At 39.0% G+C, this 23,655-nt stretch overlaps 1 protein-coding gene across 3 annotated transcripts in view; it reads left to right on the top strand.

Moving 5' to 3' along the window:
- The first annotated feature begins 1,139 nt into the window (after positions 1-1,139).
- LOC129815003 (contactin-4-like) overlaps positions 1,140-23,655 on the top strand; it is a 174,038-nt gene continuing 151,522 nt past the window's right edge. For 2 of the 3 annotated variants that reach the window (XM_055868238.1, XM_055868236.1), the window contains exon 1: positions 1,140-1,463. The gene's annotated coding sequence lies outside the window, so the exon portion shown is untranslated. Of the gene's footprint in view, positions 1,464-1,490; positions 1,763-23,655 lie in introns of those variants that run through there. The other variant, XM_055868237.1, reaches the window with a different exon arrangement.

The following is a 23,655-nucleotide window of genomic DNA, read 5'->3' as shown; positions in this document are numbered from 1 at the left end:
ATAATTAAGGCTTCTATGAAGATAATGGAAAAATAAGGGATCAAAGGTTGAATTAATTAGGTGAGGCATACTTATGTATTTAATTCAATTTATACATCTACGTTGAATAGATTTCAAGCTACTGCAGACAGACAGACAAAGACAATTTGTCAATGTTTTAAGTACATTATTACTATGTATGAATGAACAAGTCAATGTTATTGCATGCATAGTGTAGATAAAAATACATAAACAATAACTGAATTTAAATTTCATTATGGTAGCTACTAACAATTACCTCTGGCACAAAGGTCTTATTTTGACAACTCACTTGAAATCTTGTTGCCACCTAGTGGATTGTTGTATGTTCCCAAGAGGATGAGAGAGAGAGAGAGAGAGAGAGAGAGCGAGAGAGACTTCAATAATATGATCAAACCACTGACTTCACGCTCCTGGCAATACAGACTTGTGTCTATGGACTGGTAACTGGGAGTCACAGGTGTCGATAGAATCAGTTCATTGATTAAGATGTAGATTTAAAGGCTTAAAGTTCTTCAACTGACCTCATGGACCTCCTGCTCCCCGGGTACATCTCTGTATCCCTTAAACCATCTCATTATTGTCAATGGTAAATATCGATTCCATCAGCCAATTCTGCTTAATTGAGGGGAATTTCATGGTATTGAATGGAAAATGCAATATCCGGATGGTGAGATGTGATCTCATTAAGAAGATATAAATATTTGATCAGCTAATGCATTCTGGGTGTAGCCTTTTCCAGGGTTATGGGCTGATACATTTAGCATGAGGACACTAAACCTTGTTCTGGAAGGATAAACCTCAGGTTATTACCTGCCTGATTGCTGGTTTCAGACACTATTGAGGAAACAAAAACCCTAAAAACCCTATTACTGAGACTATTGTATAGAAAATATGTTTATAAAAAGCCCACCCAAAAAGTTTTAAATGAACAATTCTCATAATTTTGTTGGTAGTTTGGAAACAAGAATATTGGAATTGTTATTTCTTTCATCTATTAGGGTAGCCTAATATCACAGTCTTGACAATATAATTACACTACTGTTATAATGACTTCAGTGAACTTTAAAGTTATTGTACCAGATTTCCTCAGACTAGTCCTAAGTATGTGGGAGGTGCCCCCAGCTCCTCTTGTGCCAGCTCACGCCACTGTAGGATAAGGCAGAATGATTTATGCGCTAATGGCATGGCACTGCTTTCCTAATCAATGGGAATCGTACTAGTTTACAATACTTTCCGCGTATTGCTGAATTGGAGTGTTTTACAGATCGCGTAGTTATTTTGTATTAGAGCCCAGCTGAAAGAATTGCTCTATTATATCTCGACCGCTTAGACTATCCAGAAGGGTCTGTTCCGCTTGGATGCTCGGTGCAGTGAGTGCCTCACCGAGGACAGCTCGTGTGCCTGCTCTGCTCCGGTTAGAGGAAGGAAAATGATGCATCACAGTAAGTATATTTAGATAACAGTCGCGGGGAGCTCCTGTTAAACTGTGCACTCTTTACCTACATTGCAAACAACGAAAGCGACATTCATAGAGTAGGCTACTATTTTAATGTATTCGGTCGGGGATAGCCTACAATGCCTTGCACTCTCGAGTGAGGGAGGAATATTCATAGTGCATACTCAGCCGCCGACACCGTCGCCACGATTCAACAGTGAATGTATGTGTACAGAATGTTGTTAGGAGTATCGAAACACGGATTATTTAAATGAAATGCAAATTGCAGGGATAATTACGCATACGGTAAGAATATTGTTATTATTATTATTAGGCTATTATTACTGTTATCATTATTATGCTAGACTATTATAGCTTGTTATCTGTGTCCCAATCGAATATATTGTCAAAATAGTTCATTTATTTGCTTTAGCCTTGTTTGTAATTTCATTTAATTCACGTGGAATTGTTCAATCAGTGCTCGAAACTGTAGTAGCCCAAGCCCGTATAGGCTTATAGCCCACACTGCAGGTGAAAAGGAACCTCTGTAACTTTCCCGTGAAAACTCATGACCCATATCCTACTAGTGTTATCCCATATGTACATCAGTAAACAGGGTCCCCCATGCATTTTACGCGCGCGTACCACTTGGAGTTGTAATGATCTGGGGCCTCATTTATCAAAGGTGCGTGCGCACCAGTTTTCCCACAAAGGTTGGTATTTATCCATTTTGAACTTGACGGGAAAGTGTGCGTATGTCCACGCAAATCTCAGACCATGCTTACCGCAACTTCTATTGGTTGAGCAACTGTATTGCAAGCAATATGTTCGGGGAAATGAAGGTGTTTGATGCAAGGCAATTATAATAATGGTAGGCTAATAACATATTAAAACATAAGCATAATGATAAAACTAAAACATTTACTTTTGCCATTGGTAAGGAGATCACATAGCAGCATGATGCCTAATATATTTGTTTTATTTTACTATATTGGCCTAAATCATAATCATATTGCAGGATATCTCTCATTTTCTGTCATGACTGGGTTATTCCCGCTACACAACAAGTATCAGGGTACCATTTATCCATCGCTCATTCAATAGCCCACCATGCTCGAAAGTAAATAGACCAGTAGCCTATTTAAAAAATATTTTACAGTATGTGTAGGCTACAGTTTTGCTATGTGATAGGAGTGCGTGATCACAGCCTCTTTTATCTCAGAGCCTATCCCAAGGCAGGAAACATAATCATGTATTGATAAACAAAATTATTGAACAACAATTCGTCTTTTGCATAAAAGTGTGGGCTGTAGACAGTATTTACTTTAAAATAGTTAAATAGACAATCAATCCTGCAGAATGCACCCCCAGTGTTTGGCACTGGCTCTAGGGCACATGCATTTTTTGTTTAAAAATGTCACTGCAAAAGATTAAAACATTCTGACCACACCTCTACAGAAATGTGATCAAATTTGCCTTTGCCCTTTCTTTTAGAAACTGTCTTGATCCAGTTCCAAAGTCTCCAGATCATACAGCAAATGAGGGCATTTGTGTTACCATTAAAGGTGAATGGAGGGCAAGGTTGTAGCACTCGTTCACAAGCACAGAAATATAGTATGATATGTTGCATGTGACAGTTTGATAAATCACACTAATTTATGGCGCACGCAAATCCTAGAATCTCCAAGTACGCCAGAATTTAGTGAGACATTTATGCATGTTTGATAAATGAGGCCACTGATTTGCCAGGAGTGGTGATTCAGTTTGGGTGCTGTTATGCTGGAAGTATGTATTCTATGAGTCAGTAGCTGTGTGCCACCACGCCAAACAGTGCGTGCAGATGTTTGGTAGCCTAATCCCTTGCGCTGACTCCCTATCATAATCCCCCCTGGATTTGCTGATTATGTAGTTGACCAGCAATTGCGGTCATAGTATCCTATGTCTAGCCAACTAGTTTAAGCAAACAGAAATATTCCACAATGGCTTCTCTTCTACATTATCTCAATTTTGTACAGGCTATACAAGTACACTTTTAGCAAATAGGCATTGGTTCAGTTAGGAAACTTCAAGACATATCAATAAAGTCAAGATCAATATCCTAAATAACATCCTTCCTAGTTTTCTTCTGCCACCATTGAAAATCATTTCCTAGCGATCAACACAGGACTAATCCAAGCATCTGTCCATCAGCCTCATGGTACCCTGCTGCTGTTGCTCAGTGCCCTTATCTGATTTAAATGGGTGGCTAACAGATGTGTCCACTCACACTCGCTGTAGCCAGATGCACAACTAAACCTGCTCTTTTAATATGTATAATAGATATTTGAGCATCTGTTTGGTTTTTAGTCCGCTCTTATATTAAACAATTACTGGTTGACCAAATGTGTTATTTACAGTGTATATTTGTATCTGCGTTCTCCACGGCTGCCAGAGTCCTTTGTGAGTTCACTTGTGTTACTGGTTAGGTGTGCTCTGAATGTGGAATGTATGATAAGGTGTGATATCTGTTTTGCTGTGGGAGATGAAAAGCATCCTTTAGATGAGTGATATAGACGAGGCTGTGCTGTATATTTGGTTTGTCTGGTAGCTATGAATAGATCCTCTGTCCCTTTGCACTTCATATGGACATTATCGAGCGCATTCCCACTGGGCACGGACTTAATTTCAGCGTCTAATTTTGGTTGAGTTGACAACTAACCTAAATTCTACGTGAAATCAATAAAACATGTCACTATGTCATTGGATTTGGTTGAAAAGTTGGGTGAATAAAGTCAGAGATTCCCTTACATTGATGACTTTTTGCAAGTCCAATCAGTTTTCCATGTTTATTCAACATCATCACATCAAATGTTTTTGTTGAAATGACATGGAAAGAACATTTGATCAAACCGTTAGTGGGTTTCCTCAATCATGAATTCCATGATAGCAAGAACAAATTGTCCAGGCAGTCCTGTGTTGGAAATCCTCACCACTTCCTCCCCTGTCCTAGTTCCTGCGTTCTTGATGGAAGTAATCCCGAGGCTGACATGCATCGTGCAGCTCAATGGACACGGCAGGCACCCTGCAGAGACAAACCAAGTTTGGAATGACTTTGCTACCTGGCATAACAATATGATCTGCCGTAGACACATGGTCGGTTGGTTTATACATTGCGTGTTAATTGTTGCCACACATTTCAGTGACATGCATGTGTGGTAGCTTCTTGGTGGACTGGAGAGTGAGTGCCCTGGCAGATGCAGCTTTGCAGGAAGTAGAAAAACGGGCCTTTAATGGTTAGCGTGCAGCTGGCCAACAGCCTGTCAGAAGTGATGTAGTGCAGAAGTGACATTAAATAGATTATGGGATAGTAACATTTAGAGACATTTCATAAAAATTTCATTGGATGGTTCCTGCTGGTATTGAGAAAATGTGTCATAGGGGATATTTTTATTTAATGTATACAATTTTTCCCTCCCTCCAGGACAGGAAAACTTTTGAAAGAAAAGTAAATCTTTGTTTTCCATAGTAACCTTTGGGAAACATGTACATTTTGCAATGCTTCTGGAATAAGATAAGTGTCCCCAGCAAGCGACTAAAGTGAGTGTCCATTAAGGTTCTGTAACTTTATTTCAGCATTGGAGAGGAGTGCCTGTCAAACTCTCTCAGTTCAAAAGAGAGGCATTGTGCTTGTTTCACATGCAAGGAACTCTTCAGCATTTTCTTCACATTTTCAACTAATTTTGATCTCTTATTGAAGCAGTATTCAGTCGGGCAGCAGTGAAGTTCAGCCAAATGTGTCTGTCCTTCTTAACCAGTAACCGTGCAGCCTTGTCAAAAATCTCCTCCCCACTCACTTAGCTGTATCAATACGGTTGAGAGACACTGTATCAGTCAAAATGTTGAAATAAAATAGATCTTTCGACTTTTTCCTAAATTCATGCTTGATAACGTGCTGGAATTATAATCTGGTTCCTTATGGACGTTATCATCACACCATGAAAGAAAAGTTTCTTAATTTCAAGTCATTCCCCTATATTGCCCTTCCCAGTAGTGACAGGAAATGTTATCATTTTGCATACATTCAATTATATAGATAGGCCTTTAGCGTCTATTAGAGTCCAAAAAGGGTACGCGTATGCACAGCGGTGTTCTAGAATGTTGTTCTTTCATACTTTTTTACTTTTGGAATTCTCCGCATGGCTCAATCATTTTCCCGAAGGACAGTGGTCTCAAAGCCTCGTAGCTATGTCAAAATGGGACCCAGGACTATCATGTCTCTGCATTTGTGGACTCTGATTTACGCTTTAGCCAGTGCTTTGAGTTTTTGATCTATGGTTGCCTGTGTATACATTTTCTTGCTCTTTTTTACCCCTTAGGTACTACTGTACACCGCTACTTTGATTATGATATTGACTGCATTTACAGAGCCAGAAATGCCTCCAGCACTTATTTTCATGAGTGCTCAACCAATGCCATAGTCCAGAAAGCCACTCATCTCTCTACTGTGTGAGTACAATCTCAGTTGAAAAGCGCTGTAATTCCACGGGACTCCAGACCAAACCGGGAAGGTTTGGCAGCACTATTAGGCAGGCCCCTAGTTGTTGACTATGAAGTCTAAGTATTTTCTATGGAGCGTCACGACTATGGGGGAATGACTTTTATGACAAATAACTATGCAGTCCAAGGGTCTTGCCTCTGAGGTTGTTGCCACACTGGCGCTTTAAAGAACAACAGGGCAAAGAGCAGCAAATAAAGACAAATGCTCTGTGTCAGTTCTTTAGCACCACTTTTCTGCTGCTCTCTGCTGTTTTTTAAAAAGTAAACAGTGCTGTGTGATTCTTCATAACATCATTATGGATGAGAAGGAGGCTGCAGGCCCCTGATACTACTTTGCCAGTGCACAGACAGCGGTTTACACACCTCCTGTGTCATATCTGGGTGTTCTCTAGTTCTCTGCCCGCCGAGGAGCCAAATTGTTTGTTCATTGGGATCATTGGGTGTAGTGTCAGTCATTGTTTTGAAGCAGGCATTGTTTTTGCCAAGCTGAGTTGTCAGTGGTGTAGGCAGCAATCTTGCCATATGTATGCAAATGGGAATAGCGGAGAGATATGTACTATATCTGAATACTTTAGAACATTTCTACATTTGAATACCCATATCAATCACCCTGGCACAACAATAGATACTCTATGTTTTGTATGAGAAGGGTTTTAACTGAGGGAGACATTTGACACAGCCCTCAGGTCCATTCTCCAGTATAGCGTCATGTCCAATGGTTCATTTATAGTGTTTTTAGACAGAACTGTGTGGGACTAAGGGACCAAAGGGTTTCAACAGAGGGTTTCTTTTCAGAGAAAGAGGACATCCCTGACTGTCCATCCCTGTCAGCTCTAACCCTTTGACCTTCTTTTACACAAATTGGTTGTTTGTACAGCATCGTGTTTTATTCCATGTGTTCTAAAAACATGAACTAGCTGACAGCAGCACAAAACCCAGCAGTGGTGTTTTTGTGGAGCAGCACTTTTATATAAAAGCATTTCAAAAGTCAAGTAACGTGGTGGTAAATCTATCAGCATTGCTAAAAAAAAAACATTGAGCATTGAGCCTGCTTGTTCAAGCAAACAATTCAAGCAGACAGATAGCATGCATCTAAAGAAGTTATGAAGTAGACCTTTGCTGCAGTCAAATTACCTAGTGGCCTCATGGGTGGAATGTTATTCATATTTTTTATTATTTCATAATTCAACAACATTCTTTTTTTTTTAACTGACGGAAATCCGGTGTTTCTATGTCAACGGTTTTGTTATATTTCAGTCTTCTGTGATGTACTGTTACGTACACTTAGGTTGGAGTCATTAAAACTCGTTTTTCAACCACTCCACAAATGTCTTGTTAACAAACTTTAGTTTTGGCAAGTCGGTTAGAACATCTACTTTGTGCATGACACAAGTAACATTTACAGCAATTGTTTACAGACAGATTATTTCACTTATAACTAACTGTATCACAATTCAGTGGGTCAGAGGTTTACATACACTAAGTTGACTGTGCCTTTAATAAACAGCTTGGGAAATTCCAGAAAACAATGTCATGGCTTTAGAAGCATCTGATAGGCTAATTGACATAATTTGAGTCAATTGGAGGTGTACCTGTGGCTGTATTTCAAGGCCTACCTTCAAACTCAGTGCCTCTTTGCTTGACATCATGGGAAAATCAAAAGAAATCAGCCAAGACCTCAGAAAAACATCTCCACAAGTCTGGTTCATCCTTGGGAGCAATTTCCAAATGCCTGAAGGCACCACGTTCATCTGTACAAACAATAGTACGCAAGTATAAACAGCATGGGACCACACAGCCGTCATACCGCTCAGGAAGGAGATGGGTTCTGTCTCCTAGAGATTAACGTACTTTGGTGCAAAAAGTGCAAATCAATCCCAGAACAACAGCAAAGGACCTTGTGAAGATGCTGGAGGAAACAGGTACAAAAGTATCCATAGTAAAACAGGTCCTATATTGCCATAACCTGAAGACCGCTCGGCAAGGAAGAAGCCACTGCTCCAAAACCGCCATAAAAAAGCCAGACTACAGTTTGCAACTGCACATGGGGACAAAGATCACACTTTTTGGAGAAATGTCCTCTGGTCTGATGAAACAAAAATAGAACTGTTTGGCCATAATGACCATTGTTATGTTTGGAGGAAAAAGGGGGAGGCTTGCAAACCGAAGAACACCATCCCAACCGTGAAGCACGGGGGTGGCAGCATCATGTTGTGGGGGTGCTTTGTTGCAGGAGGGACTGGTGCACTTCACAAAATAAATGGCATCATGAGGCAGGACAATTATGTGGATATATTGAAGCAACATCTCAAGACATCAGTCAGGAAGTTAAAGCTTGGTCGCAAATGGGTCTTCCAAATGGACAATGACCCCAAGCATACTTCCAACATTCTGGCAAAATGGCTTTAGGACAACAAAGTCAAGGTACTGGAGTGGCCATCACAAAACCCTGACCTCAATCCTTTAGAAAATTTGTGGGCAGAACTGAAAAAGCGTGTGCGAGCAAGGAGGCCTACAAACCTGACTCAGTTACACCAGCTCTGTCAGGAGGAATGGGCCAAAATTCACCCAACTTATTGTGGGAAGCTTGTGGAAGGCTTACATTTGACCCAAGTTGAACAATTTAAAGGCAATTCTACCAAATACTAATTGAGTGTATGTAAACTTTCTTACCCAATGGAAATGTGATGAAAGAAATAAAATCTGAAAGAAATAATTCTCTCTACTATTATTCTGACATTTTACATTCTTAAAATAAAGTGGTGATCCTAACTGACGTAAGACAGGGAATTTTTACTAGGATTAAATGTCAGGAATTGTGAAAAACTGAGTTTAAATGTATTTGGCTAAGGTGTATGTAAACTTCTGACTTCAACTGTATATAGTGTAATTTTGGGATGCAAACTCAAAATGTAATACATTTGAACGTTATATCTCTTGTTTTAAAGCCTATAACCATGTATGTGAGGTGTATTTTATTTGACTTTAGTTTATTAATTTGTCCATTAAAAAAAAACGAGCACACATAAAACTTACATGTACATGCACATGAGTAAAATCATCGAGGATAACACACAGTAAAGTCTGGGACTTATTGAGACATGATGGTTAGGCAATATCCAACACTGTTGAACACAGAATGACAGTGAGATAATAAAACATAAAAACGAAGAAGAACATCTATCTCATCATTGTAGTTACATCATAGGGTATACTTTTGTTTCAAAGTAGATTTGTTTACGACTACCCAGAACCACTCTGTGTGACCCTGATTTAGCCCACTGCAGTAAAGGGTTCATCTGTGTAAAAGTTTAGACCAGGACAGAGAGTCCTTGTACTTCAGCTCAAGCATTGAACTTGTTGAACTGTCAGTATTCTTGAATACGTAAGAATAATAATATAGTAAAAAATATCTACCACAATGAACCAGTGGTGTAATATTTATCATATTTGTATTATACTGTATATACCTCACATACAACCCGTAATAAGGCTAAGCAATTAGCCCATTAAATGGTTTTCTGACTCCAGAAAGATGATTTAGAAATATGCAAGATACTATAGTTAAGTTACAGTAATAGAAAGGTCAAGAAAGGAATAAGAATTGTCTATATCATAAGCAAATATTTTATTAACATTGTAAAATGAATGATTCACACACAAGGCATAAGCTTAAGTTACCAAGCATTAACAAGCATTACAAGGCATTATTCTAGGCATGATCAGAGGGAGAGAAGTCATCGCCTGAAAGGGCATGCCCCAAGAGTCCATGAGGAGGAGAGAGAGAGTGTAGGTATCTTACTAGCACAGGTCTCACCAGAAAGAGAAGCTAAGACCCTTTTATACACATTTTACCATGTTTAGATTTAAAATTTGAGTTGTTTGCAGGTAGTATTACTGTAAAGTTAACCTCTAATCAGATATCAGACCTACAGGATGTAAAGGAAACAGCACCTCTGCTTCACGGAGGTGTGACAGAATGGGAGATGGCCTGAGCAACACAGAGAAGGCTGAATTCCCGAGAAGGCAATAAAACCTCTTGCATACAGTTGATAAGAGTCACTTCAGGGGCTGGCTCGCCCTACAACAGCTCATCGTTTTACTCAAGTACTATATTCCAGCCAGCAACACTTCAATGGCCCAATGACCCAACAATTAAAATCAGCCTACCTCCTAATGCATCTGCCTGCACTGTCCTGTTTTTTTTCTTCATAAAAGGTGAAAAAGCCAAAAACGGCAATTTGTGTTAAAAGGCTTTTTATTTGCTGAGAGGCATTTGGTCAGCTCTAAGAGATCAGTCTACAGCTGGAGGTGTTGTGGTCTCACAGACCGTAGATTGGATTTCAATACAACAAATCTCCTATTCTTACAGGATGGTAAATCATGTCTGCCACCTTTTACCTCCTGCCTTTAGGGGATGGGAAAGGAGAATTCTGTCCAGATCTTTCCATAAAAGTATTGTCTGAATTGAGGTATTAGCAGACTTTGAAGTTGGAAATACAGTGTGTTTGTAATTTAATAACATAGTTATTAAGGTTAGTTAAACATCCAATATGTATACATTAGTAAGGAGATGAAGTGAGAAAATGAATTGGTTTTGCTCTTGTACAGTAGTTACATTATAACATCTTCTACATCAAGGCAGCTCCATCTCCTGCAGTATTTCTTGCTTCATCATTCAGTTAGTTAACACCCTAGCTGAATTCCACTCATATTGCCTCAATCCTGTGCTGTAGCTATGTACGGTATGTTGGAAAATGTGTTAGAGCTAGATGTGGGCTTTTGGCTTAGAGGCACAACAATCCTTGGGGTATGGTACAAACTGTGTTGTTCCTGCATCACTTCCTTACTCAAATATGGTGTGATACGGTCCCTCCTTGGGAACAGATTCGATTGAAGGCCTAATAAGAGTAACATCAGCTTGTGTAAATATCTGAGCACTGGAACTATTGCATTATTAACTATGCTTTATGTGGGGGCTTCTAACAACTAATTTCCAAGCTATCACAGCAAGAGGGCAAGTTTGTGTTTTTTCTTCAGAATGCACTTAAATTGCAGATGAAGGAATTATTTTGATCTTTTAACACTTTGTTATCGTTGTACCACTGGGGAAAATTCTCTGATGTTGCAATTATTTTTGAGAGGAAAATGGTACCCCCAAAATGGGCCTGTGATTTGTGAGCCTTATTTCCCCTACCATTTATTGGAATACAAATATGCTTAATAAAAACCACATGCCCCAGAAGGCATTGTTATTTTCTTTTCACATAGTTGAGATGAAAGAAAAGTTGGATGAATTGGGATCACTAGATGACTCAACAGAATGTCACAATGTTCTGGCACTGTTTTATGGTTTCTGGTGGATTGAATTTGATTTGATAGAATACAATCTTGTAAAACAAGTTCGACCAGAAACAAATACAAGGCCATTTGAATATCCTGATTCACAACAGTCTGCATTCTGTAGACTTTAGACAATTCATTATGAAAAACACACCGGTATCAATACATATGAATATGAATACTGCTAGTATTCATCCTATGAATAGTATGTTGTATCCAAAGCCTGTGTTATTTATGTAGTAATTGTGAAGCATACAGTCTGCTGATGGCTGTCTTTGTTTAATTATGAATATTCAGAACAATACATTACATACATTTCTTGGAAGGTTTGACACTGCACAGCAGAAGTACTCTTCGTGTTCTCCTCTCATTTATACAGATAGTAAAATGTCCCCTGTTGTTCTTATAAGTGAAAATGATTTGCTAATGTTTTCAAGGAATTGTTAAAGCTTATGAAAGCTACATGCAAATAGCAAAATAATGACCTCCAAGAGCTGCGATTAAGCAATAAGGGAGTCCTTCCTCTTTCTGATGCATTTTAAACATGGGGACTTACCTGGGTGATTGACAGAACATCAGCTGAAAGGGCAGAACAGGCTAAGAATTATATGAAAATGTTTATTCAGTGTTAAAATGCTATCCAGGAGCACACTGGTGGACACACTATCCATGCTAGAAAAGCAGGAAAATATGACTCATGAGGTGAAATAATTGACAGCTATATTCAAGGGAAGTAGGCCACCAGAATGGCTTAGTTTATGTGTATATAATCCACTATAGAGTACTGTGTATGCAGCGAGCAGCGTTATCTAGTCTGCCTTACAAGTGTACAAAGCAACACGCCATGAAGTATCTGCTGTCAAATACACATCAATCACAGCAGATTATGAAAAGTCTCTTCTCTGCTTGCCATGGTCAGCAATTTAAAGGGATAGTTCGAGATTTTGGCAATGAAGCCAGAGTCATATGAACTTGTGGATACCATTTTAAGCTAGTTAGCATTTGGCCTGTGAAACTACCTCTAACTTCCTTCATACTGGACACAGATACATAAAAATGGTATCCACCGGTTCATCTGACTCTGGGGAAATAGATTCAAATTGCCAAAATCCCTAAAGATCTCTTGAAACCATCTTGAAGAATCCAAATAGTCTGTTTCATACAGTTTCATACATTTTATCAATAGAAATGTCCATATACTGTCCTGTATGGCAGGCGAGTTATGATGTACTGTACCAGTGAGCCTGGGATGTGATTCAATTTCCTCTGAATGCAACTATTCTTTTTCTTTATATTCGTTATTTATCCATGTGAATCATGTTGAGACGAATATCTATTTTATAAGGGAGCGCTGGCACAATTGTCATTGTCATTCTTTTCGCTGTATTTCCTACAAGGAAATCCAAGCATCCATGTCAAGTATGGTTTGGGGTGTTGATGTTGATAATGTATTCTCGACATCACAGAAAGGGTAATGCTGCATTCTCGACTTCACAGAAAGGGTAATGCTGCATTCTCGACTTCACAGAAAGGGTAATGCTGCATTCTTTGACCTCATTATATGGAGTTGAATAACTGCGCACGACTCCAGTTGTTCAGCCTTTATTGGGTTTTATAATGAGGAAACACATTCTATTGTAATCCAGCTGGTGCGCGACACCACAGTGAGTAGGGGATCGAGAGACATGATGATGTAAGTAATGAAGCCTGTAATATCACCCTGGATGGTCTACAAGCCTTAACTGTCCACTGCCAACATCTAGTCACCACCGATAACACCCACTGTGTTTCAGCTGGTCCTTTTATCAGGGAACAGATGATGATGGTACCAGTCTGTTAGTGAAATGAGGCACTGATGTTGTAGCCTAGTTTCAGAGATGTTAGTGCTTTAGCCAATCCCTTGGACTATGGCTGCCATGCCATATGTCTGGCATAGCATGGCACGGCAACGATAGTCAGGGGAATTGGCTACTAAATCACATGCATGCGAATGGGAATTGGTTTGGTTGATTTGAGAAGTGATTAATACTTCAAGTTGATACTTGTAGCTTGTAGTTCTAGGCAAATCTTTTGGATATTCAATCTATATTTTTGTGAACATTACTGGAATATTTATTGATCAGAACAGGCTTCTTGAATAATGTCTTATATCTTTAAACAGTACAGCAATTGTATCATCAACAGCACTCTTGGACATCTTGATAGTTGAGCAGTTTTATAGTAGTGTCTCTGTTTATTGTGCTCCGAGCTGGCAGAGGCTGCACCGCTTCAGGATCATTCTATTTGACACTCATGAAACGCTTGCTGCATGAAACACTAGCTTATAAGGCGAAGAAAGGGATTTGTGTCCTGTGTTTTAGCTCTAAACTGTCTGCTCCTTTGTTCTGATGTTCATTATGGTGGTTATACAACAAGTCAAACCAAGGCAACACACTGGTTCCAGACAGAGTATTATGAGATTCTCACACACAGGGAGTGTTTCACCGTCGCCATAGCTTACCTTAGCTTGGTAACATCCCAATACAAAGAACCATGAGAAGGAGAATGTAGGTATATGTATTTTCGGAGGTTGATAGCCATACATTGTGAGCCATATAGTAGTTTCTTTACATTTTTACAAGTAGGCCTGGAATAACTATAAGTATGGGCTTAGCTATAGTTTTAACTATGCTTTGTGGAAATTAAAAACATTTCCGGGGGAAAAAATAGTTACTTTGTACGTGACTAGAACTTTTTGAATGCAGATCCCCCCCCCCCCAAAAAGGACTACTTTTGAAAACTATTTTAATACGGATCTCAAAAAGGGACTACTTTGAGGCCTCCCGAGAGGTGCAGCAGTCTAAGGCACTGCATCGCTGTAGTAGAGGCATCACTACAGACTACAGTTCGATCCCAGGGTCAATTTGGCAGTGCACAATTGTCTGGGTTAGGAGAGGGTTTGTCCCATCGTGCTCTAGCGACTCCTTGTGGTGGGCCCGGGCGCATGCACGCTGACTTGTGACGCCAGTTGCACAGCGTTTCCTCCAACACATTGGTTCGGCTGGCTTCCGGGTTCAGCGAGCAGTGTGGCTTGGCAGGGTCGTCTTTCAGAAGACGAATCGCTCTCTCCCGAGTCCGTATGGGAGTTGCAGCGATGGGACAAGACTGTAACGACCAATTTGATTACGAAAAAGGGGTAAAAAAACAAAGGGACAACTTTTCAAAACTGTTTGAATACAGATCTCAGAAGTAACTACTTTGTTAACTATTTGAATACAGATCTGAGAAAGCAACTGCTTTTTAGAAATATTTAAATATTTGAAACACAACCATTCTTTTTTAAATTTCCGTTCCACTGTTTCGACCAGCAAAATAAAGTTCCGAACTGCTTCGAATCTCCCAAAAAGTAATGGTTTATATTGTTCCGTTCTGTTCCTTTTTAAACCTCTGAAAATGACATGTTTTTACATTGAGCTCGACAATAAATTACTTGACCAATCACTGCAGATAGAGCAGCTCGCTATGAACTTGTCTGTCCAATGTAATGGAGTGTGTAGGGCGCAAGTCGGAACTGGAATTTTAAGGGTGGAGAGAGAACAAGAGAGGGTGAAGGAGGAGGCTTTTTTTATTTTACCTTTATTTAACTTGGCAAGTCAGATAAGAACAAATTCTTATTTAAAATGACAGCCTACCAGAGAACAGTGCGTTAACTGGCAGAACAACAGATTTTTACCTTGTCAGCTTGGGGATTTGATCCAGCAACCTTTTGGTTACTGGCCCAACACTCTAACCACTAAGCTACCTGCCGCTTGTAGTGCTGAGAATCTTGTGATGATATGCATTATCTGAATTAAGCCCACAGAATTATACCTAAAAAGGCACGGCTTCTATCTGTATTATTATTTTTTTTTAACCCTTATTTTACCAGGTAACTTGACTGAGAACACATTCTCATTTACAGCAACGACCTGGGGAAAAGTTACAGGAGAGAGGAGGGGGGATGAATGAGCTAATTGGAATTCTATCAAAGAACTTTGAATGTATTTGAACTTCCGAGAGTTGGCTTAACGTTGGACCAGAGCTAGCTAGCTAGCAAGCTAACAAGCTTGTGTGTGCAGAGCGGCACAATAATTTAAATAAAAACACGTTTTACCTTTTTTTGTTAACCCAATGTGAAACGTGATAACTATTGTATCCTTAACTAGCAGTAAAAAAAGTTAATCCATAGTCTTCTCAAATAAAAGATCTCTCTTCCTAATTTCTGAATCACGCTTGTAACGTCAGTAGTCTCCAGTAGCTTCGGAGGGGGAGGGGCAGATAGCCTACATGCACACTGGCAAAGATTTTCAGCTGTCAGGCAGACACTGGAAAATGTTTTTGACAGAGTGAGTGCTTTTTATAGGTGCTGTGTTGCATTTTGTTCTGGGTCAAAAATGCTCGGAATGGAAAATAACGTTATTAACCGGTTCCCATGCTTTTAAAATAACGTTTATGTTCCTGAACCGTATAGATCACTTTCATAATTTCACTTTGACATTATTGGGTATTGTGTGTAGGCCAAATGCAGGATATAATACAACAAAATGTGGATAAAGTCAAGAGGCGTGAATACTTTCAGCACATAACATATAAAGAGAGAAAATAAATTCCTATTGGGTGTGATGCCTGGTCGTGTGTACTATTCAGGGTATAATTATGCAATCCTGTGGTACTATACCTTCTGCAGGCATTTTTAAAACATTCCAAATGACAACAAATGTGTTATGATAGATTTTGGTCAAGACATCTTTAAGATTAGAATGTCTAACATCCATAACGGAGGGTGTATCATCTAAAGCGGTCATTTTTTGCTCTCTAAAGTAAGAATTGAAATGACTTTTTCATATTATTATCGTTTTTGTGTTCAGCCAAGCCTTTTCTTCAAAATGGCTATTCATGCTAACTCACAGACATTCTCCCCAAAAAGCTTGTCCGTTTCATGTAACATCCATTATTAGCTTTATTTCTCCATCATGCCAATATTTAGTCAGTTTTTTTGTGTATACATAAGGTTGCAAAGTGAAGGTATATTACTGAAAACATTCTAAGTTTAACAGTAAACTACCAGAAGTTTGGTAACTTTAAAGGATTTTATGTAATTTGTCACAAGATGTCTAGTGGCGCTTTTGGCTACTTCAGATTATCACAGGTGTCTGTAATTATCTCGGGCCCTCTGTGTGGCCTTATGACATGTAAAACATATCAAAACTAAAATACATTGATTTGAAAATAACAACATATATGACAAAGCTGAAAAACATTATCCTAAATATAAACCACTAACCATCTGTGTTAAATATGAGGGTTTCAGCATGAAATATTCTTTATATCTTTTTTACACACTTGTATTTATTTTAGGCCAATGTCTTTGTTGTTGTTTTGGCACCAAACTGGTGGCAATCGTGAAAAAAGTCAATAGTTGGAAGAGTTGCAGAGTTAATTTATGTTTTTTTTTCATGAATTATGTTATTTTCTCTTGAACCATATGGTCTATCCACTAGAAACGCATGGACAATATGGACACATATATAAAAAATGAATTCTATATATGAATACATTTTTTATAAGTTATTCAAGTATAAGTTTACCGCCATTGATTACCTGTTTACCGCCATTGATTACCTGTTAATTACCAAAATTAATAAAGATTCTGGTAACTTTCGTAAATTACCTGTACACTCCCCCCAAGAGGTACTATAGACACACACCAAAAGCATAATTTCTATTTTGTTTGTCCATTCTGTGAGACATTAAAAAGTTTTTTTTTTGTGCCATTACGCTGGAATCACCCTCCTTTCTTATATGTAGCTATTGTATTTACTTCCTTACAACAGTTTTTAATGTTTCTGTTCCCATTCATGGATGTGCTTTACCCTGGAAGGGACTGTTGTAATACTGTCATGGTGTGAACTGGCTGTGGGTGCTCCTTGGATCTTTCTACTACATCAATAGTCTCTGTGGCAGGACCATGAGAGAGAGACATCCCAGTTAAGACTTCAAAGTAAATACATGTCCGGTAGACCATGTCTGTCAAAACCTTTATCACAGTTGAAGTTCACATGGTTTCTGATTAATTAGGACACCTGTAGTCATTACTGAAGCATTACGAATGCTCAGTAAAATACAATATCTGATAATTATACAATAGCTTATGTAATAACTCATTCTGTCATTCTCTTAACTCTATTGAGGCATAGTGTATTGTAAATGTGTAAATGTTGAGCCTACCTTTGTATGTGTTATAATAGGCACATGCTATGATGTATGTATCCTTGTAAGTATACTGTAGGTATACATCATTCAGGAAAGCTAATCAATGGTTAGTAATCTGACCTCCATTGCTCACCACGCACCATTTGGTACAATATCATGACATGTCTCCATTTTACCAAGTCACACTACAAATGAAAGACATTGGACATCGCAAAGCTTCTCACAGAAAAGCCTTCAGGCTACAAAGCTATACTGAAGAAAAATATTAATGCAGCATGCAACAATTTCAAAGTTTTTACTGAGTTACAGTTCAGATGAGGAAATCAGTCAATTGAAATAAATAAATGAGGCCCTAATCTATGGATTTCACATGACTGGGAATACATACATGCATCTGTTGGTCACAGATACACACAAAAAAGGTAGTGGCGTGGATCAGAAAACCAGTCAGTATCTGGTGTGACCACCATTTGCGTCATGCAGCGCGACACATCTCCTTTTCATAGAGTTGATCAGGCTGTTGATTGTGGCATCTGGAATGTTGTCCCACTCCTCTTCAATGGCTGTGCGAAATTGCTGGATATTGGTGGAAATGGGAACACTCTGTCATACACGTCAACTCAGAGCATTCCAAACTTGCTCAATGGGTGACATGTCTGGTGAGTATGCAAGCCATGGAAGAACTGGGACATTTTCAGCTTTCAGGAACTGTGTACTGATCCTTGCGACATGGGGCTGTGTATTATCATGCTGAAAAATGAGGTGATGGCGTAGGATGAATGGCACGACAATGGGCCTCAGGATCGCATCACGGTATCTCTGTGTATTCAAATTGCCATCAGTAAAATTCAATTGTGTTTATTGTCCATAGTTTATGGCTGCCCATACCATAACCCCACCGCCACCATGGGGCACTTTGTTCACAACGTTGACATCAGCAAACCGCTCACCCACACGACGCCATACACGTGGTCTGCGGTTGTGAGGCCCGTTGGAAGTACTGCCAAATTCTCTAAAATGACATTGGAGGCTTGCCAACTGCACGCACCCTCAAAACTTGAGACATCTGTGGCATTGTGTTGTGTGACAAAACTGCACATTTTAGAGTGGCCTTTTGTTGTGCCCAGCACAGGGTGCACCTGTGTAATGAACATGCTGTTTAATCAGCTTCTTGATATGCCACAGCTGTCAGGTGGATGGATTCTTGGGAAAGGAGAAATGCTCAGTAACAGGGGTATAAACGCATTTCTAGGATATTTTATTTCAGCCAATGAAATATGGGACCAACACTTTACCTGTTGCATTAATATCTTTTTTCAGCATATTTAAATGTTGCAATTATCTTTTGATCCTTTGCGTAAATTAAACACTTCTGCCATAATGCCGAAAATGTAAGTACTTTGAAACATGCTTTGTGTGTCATTCATTTGTAATTTACGGTGGTATAATATACGGTCAGTCTTCAGTACATTTTAATGAGGACGAATGGAAACTGAAACCGTCTTGCATGAACCGAACAAATGTAATTATAGCAATTCATTTTTTACAGAAGTGTTATTATATAAACAAATTATATTTACAGAAATAGCTATACATAGACAAGCCATACAAGGTTATGCATGTCATTGACGTGGTCCAAATGAATAGTTGATCTTGCAGCCAGCTCTTCCCAGCTGATGCTAAAGGAAATACATCTTGTCAATAAGCAGAGTGAGGAAATATAGCTTCAATCTTGAAGGAGAGGGATTCATTAGAAGACACTGATTGAAATAAATTAAGATAAGATATTAAATGTGACCCACACAGACAAATCCAGGCTTCATTCTCAGTCCTTATTTTTCAGAAAGTGAAGAAAATACGATACTCTGGTCCCATATTGATTTCCTGCTCCTAGTGTTTTGAAACATATGATTATTGCATTACTCAAGCATGTCTTTGAAATGTAGTATTACAATTCAGTAAGCAAGAACTGAAGGAGACTTTCAGTGCTGCTTCTGCCTCTGTTTCGATAGTGAAATGCTAACAAGAGCCTGGTTGTGGCGTAATGGGATGGTGTGGGTTATTACATTATTATATACTTCTACTCTATGAATAAACATGTATTTACCCGAGGGACATAAGATTATTGCAGCTTGTTTTTTATAGAAGCTTTGCAAATGGTACATTGCATTACTTAACTTGTCATATTGCTGTAATACCTTTCTATCCAGTGTACACAGTGTTTCCAGAGGCAGCTTCTGACATTTGCCTCAGACTTATTCTGTATTCTTCTCTCAGACTCTATGGCAAGCTGCGCAAATCTTACTGCCTACCCCCACTGTGTTTCATTTACATATTTATTCCTCTCCCTGCTACTCAAAACCAAATACCTCTCCCATTTGGCACTTTTTAATGTGTTTGTCAAAACAGTTAGTAAATTAAACAAATTCCGCAATTTAATCAATTCAAGGAAAACCGCAATGCGGGTTCATTCAGATTGTTTATGTTGTATTTCAAGGAAAGGTATGGTTTTGTGTAAATATGCTTTGACAAGGTCCGTAACAGGAACCGCTCCGATAAAGTGTAAATATTCTAAGATAACCCTCAGAGGAACCAACAAAACCTCAAACATCAGCACATAAGTCAGTTAGCTGTTATTCCTTAGAAGTCTGTGCAAACATTTTAGACCCCTAAAAAGAGGTACTCTGTTTTAAACTCATTGTTTTCATATTTACTTTGAATAATCACTAGTTTCGAGATGCATACAGAATATATACAGTATATATACAGTACCAGTCAAAAGTTTGGACTAGTGGTCGAAAAAGTACCCAATTGTCATACTTGAGTAAAAGTAAAGATACTTTAATAGAAAATGACTCAATTAAAAGTAAAAGTCACCCTGCAATTTCCTACTTGAGTAAAAGTCTAAAGGTTTTTGGTTTTAAATATACTTAAGTATCAAAAGTAAATGTAATTGCTCAAATATACTTAAGTATCAAAAGTAAAAGTATAAATAATTTCTAATTCCTTATAGTAAGCAAACCAAAAGGCACCATTTTCTTATTATTTTAAGTTACGGATAGCCCGGGGCAGGCACCAACATTCAGACATCATTTACAAACGAAGCATGTGTTTAGTGAGTCCGCCAGATCAGAGGCAGTAGGGATGGCCAGGAATGTTCTCTTGATAAGTGTGTGAATTAGATACTTTTCCAGTCCTGCTAAGCATTCAAAATGTAACGAATACTTTTGGCTGTCAGGGAAAATGTATGGAGTAGAAAGTACATCATTTTCTTTTGGAATGTAGTGAAGTAAAAGTAAAAAATTTCAAAAATATAAATAGTTAAGTAAAGTACAGATGCCCAAAAAAAACTACTTAAGTAGTACTTTCAAGTATTTTTACTTAAGTACTTTACACCACTGGTTTGGGCATAGCTACTCTGTCACGTATACTCCCTCTCCGGCCTCTAGGTCATCAGGCTGCTGATTATTACGCACACCTGTCACCATCGTCTCGTACACCAGCACCTCATGACACTCACCTGGACTCCATCACCTCCTTGATTATCTTCCCTATATCTGTCACTCCCCTTGGTTCTTTCCTCAGGTGTTATTGACTCTGTTTTCATGTCGGTGCGTTATTTGTGTTTCGTTTATTTATTAAAACACTCACTCCCTAAACTTGCTTCCCGACTCTCAGCGCACTCGTTAAATACTCATTCAAGGGTTTTTCAAAAGTATGAAATACACATATGGAATCATGTACTAACCAAAGTATGATGTGTTAAATTAATCAAAATATATTTTATATTTGAGTTTCTTCAAAGTAGCCACCCTTTGCCTTGATGACAGCTTTGCACACTCTTGGCATGCTCTCAACACCTTCCCACATATGCTGAGCACTTGATGGCTGCTTTTCCTTTACTCTGCAGTCCAACTCATCCCAAACCATCTCAATTGTGTTGAGGTCAGGTGATTGTGGAGGCCAGGTCATCTGATGCAGCACTCCATCACTCTCCTTCTTGGTTAAATAGCTCTTGTCATTGTCCTGTTGTTTAAGTGTGCCTTGAATTCTAAATAAATCACTGACAGTGTCACCAGCAAAGCACCCCCACACCATCACAACTCCTCTTTCATGCTTCATGTTGAGAACTACACATGCAGAGATAATCTGTTCACCTACTCTGCATCTCACAAAGACATGGCAGTTGGAACCAAAAATCTCACGTTTGGACTCATCAGACCAAAGCACAGATTTCCACCTGTACAGATTTGCTCATGTTTCCTGGCCCAAGCAAGTCACTTCTTCTTATGTGTGTGTAACGGTTTCTCTCCTCCTCTTCGTCTGAAGAGGAGGAGTAGGGATCAGACCAAAATGCAGCGGGTTTTGAAAACATAATGATTTATTCAACGACGAAGACGAACACGAAAAAACACTTGGAATGATTACAAAATAACAAAACGAACGTAGACAGACATGAACTAGAGAACTTACATATAACACGAAGAACGCACGAACAGGTACAGACTACAAACAAAACGCTACAGTCCCGTGTGGTACGAACATACATACAGACACAGAAGACAACTACCCACAAACAAACAGTGAATCCAGCCTACCTTAATATGGTTCTCAATCAGAGGAAACGTCAAACACCTGCCTCTAATTGAGAACCATATCAGGCAACACATTAAACCCAACATAGAAACACAACACATAGAATGCCCACCCCAAATCATGCCCTGACCAACTAAACACATACAAAACAACAGAAAACAGGTCAGGAACGTGACAGTGTGTCCTTTACTAGTGGTTTCTTTGCAGCAATTCGACCATGAATGCCTGGTTCACGGAGTCTCCTCTGAACAGTTGATGATGAGATGTGTCTGTTACTTGAACTGTGAAGCATTTATTTGAGCTGCAATTTCTGAGGCTGGTAACTCTAATGAACTTATTCTCTGCAGCAGAGTTAACTCTGGGGCTTCCTTCCATGTGGCGGTTCTCACGAGAGCCAGTTTCATCATAGTGCTTGATGGATTTTGCGACTGCACTTGAAGAAACTTTCAAAGTTCTTGAAATTTTCTGAATGGCTTAAAGTAATGATGGATTGTCGTTTCTCTTTGCCTTTTTGAGATGTTCTTGACATAATATGGACTTGGTTACTACATGATTTCGTATGTGTTATTTCATAGTTTTGATGTCTTCACTATTATTCTACAATGTAGAAAGTAATAAAAAATAAAGAAAACCCTTGAATGAGTAGGTGTGTCCAAACTTTTGACTGGTACAGTACTGTGTGTACAAAACATTATGAACACCTGCTCTTTCCATGACATAGACTGACCAGGTGAATCCAGGTGAATGATCCCTTACTGTCGTCAATGGTTAAATCCACTTCTATCAGTGTAGATAAACGGGAGGAGACAGATTAAAGAAGGATTTTTAAGCCTTGAGACAATTGAGACATGGATTGTGTATGTGTGCCATTCAGAAGGTAAATGGGTAAGATAAAAGATTGAAGTGCCTTTGAACAGGGTAGGTGCTAGGCGCACCGGTTTGTGTCAAGATCTGTAAAGGTGCTGAGGTTTTCACGCTCAACAGTTTCCCGTGCGTATCAAGAATGGTCCACCACCCAAAGGTCATCCAGGCAACTTGACACAACTGTGGGAAGCATTGGAGTCAACATGGGCCAGCATCCCTGTGGAACGGAGGGTACAACTCAAAACTCAATATTAGGAAGGGGCACTTGATGTTTAGTATACTCTGTGTATATCACCAGAGGATACTGAAGGGAGAACGGTTCATAATAATGTCTGTAATGGAGCAGATGGAATGGCATAGAAACCATGTGTTTGATGTATTTGTTATCGTTCCACTCCAGTCATTAGAACGAGCCGTTCTCCCGAATTAATGTGCAACCAACCTCCTGTCGTGTATATATATTATTTAGTCCTCTCAAAAAACGTGTTGTTTTTGGGGGGTTGGTGTTGAGCAGGCGAGATGAAAGGGAAATTTGTAATTCAAATTTCAACAATGCAGCAATTGATTGTGTCAGCCACTGAATAAATCAGTAATTGGATCATATTTGTCTTTCAACAGCAGAAGAATGA

The sequence above is a fragment of the Salvelinus fontinalis genome, chromosome 18 (genome assembly GCF_029448725.1).
Source record: "Salvelinus fontinalis isolate EN_2023a chromosome 18, ASM2944872v1, whole genome shotgun sequence".
NCBI lineage: Eukaryota > Metazoa > Chordata > Actinopteri > Salmoniformes > Salmonidae > Salvelinus > Salvelinus fontinalis.
The sequence above is the reverse complement of the archived record's forward strand: the minus strand, read 5'-3'. Positions and strand labels throughout refer to the sequence as shown.